Below are 4,500 nucleotides of genomic sequence, written 5' to 3'. Positions count from 1 at the left end.
TTTTTGTTACTGATTTATTTTGCTTAGCATACTGGTCTCAAGGTGTATCTATGTTGTACCATGTGTCAGAATTTCTTCCTTTTTAAGGCTGAATAATATTTCCTTGTATTTATATGCTACCTTTTGCTTTGTCATTCCTCAATAGATGGACACTTAGGTTGCTTCTACCTTTTGGCTACTGTGAACAATGCTGTCATGAATATGGGAACACAAATATCTCTTCAAGATCCTGCTTTTAATTTGGTGGTATATACACAGAAGTGGGATTTCTAGATCATAAGGTATTCTGTTTTTAATTTTCTGAGGAACTGCCATACTGTTTTTAATAGTGGCTGAATCATTTTACATTCCCACCAAGAGTGCACAAGGGTTCTTATTTCTCCACATCCTCACCAACACTTGTTATTTTCTGTAGCCATCCTAATGGGTATGAGGTAGTTTCTCTTAGTGTGGTTTTTATTTGCATTACCCTAATGACTAGTGATGTTGAATATCTTTTCATGTGTTTGTTGGCTATTTGTATATCTTGTTTGGAGAAATGTCTATTCAAATCTTTGCCCATTTTTAAATTGGTGTCTTTGTTTGGGCTACTTTAACAAAAATAACACAAACTGAGTAGCTTACAACAGAAATTTATTTCTCACAGTTTTGAAGCTGGGAAATTTAAGACAAAGGCAATGGTAGAGTTGGTGTTTGGTAAGGGCCTGATTTCTTTCTCCTAGATGGCACTCTCTTGCTGTGTCCTCACATGGTGGAGAGGCAAGGAAGCTCTCTGGAGTCTCTTTTATAAGGGCATTAATCCCATTCATGGGGCCCCACCCTCATGACCTAATCACCTCCCAAAAGGCCCTAGCTAATATTATTATATTCTTCGGCTCCAAAATTTTTGTTTCTTTTTTATGATTTCTATCTCTTTGGTGTACTTCTCATTTTGTTCTTGTATTGCTGTTCTGATTTTGTTCACTTGTTTTTTATTTTTATCTTTGTAATTAACACATAATATTTGTACATATTAATAGAGTACATAGTGATGTTTTGATACATACAGTGTACAGTGATCAGATCATGGTAATTAGCATATTCATCATATCACACATTTATCATTTTTTGTCTCAGGAACATTCAATATCCTCTCTTCTAGCTATTTGAAAATGTACAGTATATTATAATTACTACAGTCATCCTGCAGTGTTATAGAATACTAGAAATTCTTCCTCCTATCTAGCTATAATTTCGTATCTTTTAAAAAAATCTTTCCCTATTGCCCTCTTTTCATACCCTTCCCAGCCTCTGCTAACTTGTATTCTACTCTTTACTTCTATAAGATCACCTTTTATAGCTTCTGCATATGAGTGATAACATGCAGTGTTTTACTTTCTGACCCTGGTTTATTTCACTTAATGTCCTCCAGGTTCAGCCATCTTGTCATGAATGACAGGATCTGTTTTTTTCTCTTTTTTTCCCCCTGAATACATTTTGCACAGAAGGATCTCAGTTTTTTAATGGCTGAATAGTATTCCATTATATACCACATTTTCTTTATTTATCCATTGTTAGACACTTGGGTTGATTCCATCTCTTGGCTATTGTGAATAGTGCTGCAATAAACAAAGGGGGTGCAGATATCTCTCAATATATTCAATTTCTTTGGGGTAAATACCAAGTAGTGGGATTGCTAGATCACATGGTAATTCTCTATGTAATTTTTTGAGAAACCTCCCTACTATTCTCCATAGTGGCTGTACTAGTTTACATTCCCACCAACAGTGTGTAAGAGTTTCCTTTTCTCTGCAATATCACCAGTATTTTTTTTTTTTTTGGTCTTTTTGTTAACAGCCATCCTGACTGGGGTAAGATAATATCTCATTGTTGTTTTGATTTGCACATCTCTGATGATAAGTGATATCAAACACTTTTTCATATATTTGTTAATCATTTGTATGTCTTCTTTTGAGAAATGTTCAACATTTGCCCATTTTTAAATCAGATTTTTTTGTTGTTGTTGAGATGTTTGATTTCCTTGTATATTCTGGATATTAAACCCCTGTCAGATGAATAGTTTGTAAATATTTTCTCACATTCTTTCGGCTGTTTTTTCACCTGTTGGTTGTTTCCTTTGCTGTGTGAAAGCTTTTTAGTTTGATATAATACTGTTTGTTTCTTTTTGCTTTCGTTCCCTGTGCATTTGAGGTCTTATTCATAAAATCTTTTCCCAGACCTATGTCCTGAAGCATTTCCCTTATGTTTTCTTCTAGTAGTTTTATAGATTTGGATCTCACATTTAGGTCTTCAATATATTTTGAGTTAATTTTTTGTATACAGTGAAAGATGGGGGTCTAGTTTCGTTCTTCTGCATATGGATATCCAGTTTTCTCAGTACCATTTATTGATGAGAGACTGTCCTCTTCCTAATGAATGTTCTTGGCACCTTTGTCAAAAATCAATTGGCTGTAGATATGTGGATTAATTTCTGGGCTCTCTATTCTGTTCCATTGGTCAATGTGTCTGTTTTCATGGCAGTACCATGTTGTTTTGTTTACTATAGCCTTGTAGTATATTTTGGTAGTGTGATGCCTCTAGCTTTTTTCTTTTTTCTCAGGATTGCTTTGGCTATTTGGGATCTTTTGTGGTTCCATGAGAATTTTAGGATTGCTTTTTCTATTTCTGTGAAGGAAGTCATTGATATTTTGATAGAGGTTTCACTGAATCTGTAGTTTGCTTTGGGTAATATGGTCGTTTTAACAATATTAATTCTTCCAGTCCATGAACATAGGAAGTCTTTCCATTTTGCTGTGTGTGTGCATGTGTCTTCAATTTATTTCATCAGTGTTTTACACTTCTCCTTGTAGAGATCTAGAGATCTTTCACCTCCTTGGTTAAATTTTTCCTAGGTATTTTCTTTGTAGCTATTGTAAATGAGATTGCTTTCTTGATCTCTTTTTCATGTAGTTTGTTGTTTGTGTATAGCAATGCTACTAATTTTTGTATATTGATTTTGTAACCTGCAGCTTTACTGAATTTGCTTATTGGTTCTAAGAGCTTTTTTTTTCTTAGCGGAGTCTTTAGGTTTGTCTCTATATAAGCTCATTTAATCTGCAAATAGGGACAATTTGACTTCCACTCTTCCAATTTGGATACCTTTATTTCTTTCTCTTGCCTAATTGCTCAGGCTAGGACTTCCAGTACTATGTTAAATAAGAGTAGAGAGAATGGGTATCCTTGTCTTGTTCCAGTTCTTAGAGGAAAAGCTTTCAGTTTTTCCCTGTTCAGTAAGATGGTAGCAGTGGCTTGCCGTATATGGCGTTATTGTGTTGACATACTTCCTTTCTATCCTAATTTACTGAGAATTTTTTTTTTATCATGGAGGGATGTTGAATTTTATCAAATGCATTTTCTTCATCTTGAGAGATTCATACGGTTTTTGTCCTTCATTCTGTTGATGGGATGTATGTTTATTGATTTATATGTATTGAGCCATCCTTGAATTCCTAGGAAAAATCTCACTTGATCATGGTGTACATTCTTTTTGATACACTATTGGATTTGATTTGCTAGTATTTTGTTGCAGATTTTTATGTCTATGTTCATCGGGCTCATTGGTCTGCAGTTTTCTTTTTTTGTTGTGTCCTTGTCTGGTTTTGGTAGCAGAATGAGGTTGAGAGAATTCCCTCCCCTTTGATATTTTGGAATAGTTTGAGGAGAAGTGATATTAGTTTTTCTTTAAAATTTTATTAGAATTCAGTGGTGAAGTTGTTCAGTCCTCGACTTTTCTTTGTTGGGAGACTTTTTATTATTGATTCAATCTTATTACTCATTATTGTTCTCTTCAGCTTTTCTATTTCTTCTTGGTTCAATCTTGGTAGTTTGTATCTGTTCAGGAACTTATTCATTTCCTCTAGGTTTTCAAATCTATTGGTATATGGTTGTTCATAATAATCTCTAATGATACTTTGTACTTCTGTGGTATCACTTGGGATGTCTCCTTTTTCATTTCTGATTTTATTTATTTGGGTCTTCTCTCCTTTTTCTTAGTCTATCTAATGGTTTGTCAATTTTGTTAATCTTTTCAAAAAAACAACTTTTAATTTTCTTGACCTCTTCTTTTTTCTCAATTTTGTTTATTTCTGCTCTGCTCTTTATTATTTCTTTTGTCTATTAATTTTGGATTTGGTTCATTCTTTTCTAATTCCTTGAGGTGCATCATTAGGTTTGTTTATTTGAAATCTTTCTTCTTTTGTTGATGTAGGCATTTATTGCTGTAAACTTGCCACTTAATACTACTTCTGCTGTGTCCCATAGGTTTTGGTATGTTGTGTTACTTTCATTTGTTTCAAGGAATTTTCTGATATTATTCTTAATTTCTTCCTTCATTCATGCTCTTCATTCAGAAGCATGTTGTTTTATTTCCATGTATTTGTGTAGTTTCAATTATTCATCTTATTATTGATTTTTAATTTTATTTCATTGTGTTCAGAAAAGATACTTAATATGATCTTGATT

This window comes from Propithecus coquereli, unplaced genomic scaffold, assembly GCF_000956105.1.
Source record: "Propithecus coquereli isolate 6110/MARCELLA unplaced genomic scaffold, Pcoq_1.0 Scaffold206, whole genome shotgun sequence".
Taxonomy (NCBI): domain Eukaryota; kingdom Metazoa; phylum Chordata; class Mammalia; order Primates; family Indriidae; genus Propithecus; species Propithecus coquereli.
Note: the sequence above shows the minus strand (reverse complement) of the source record.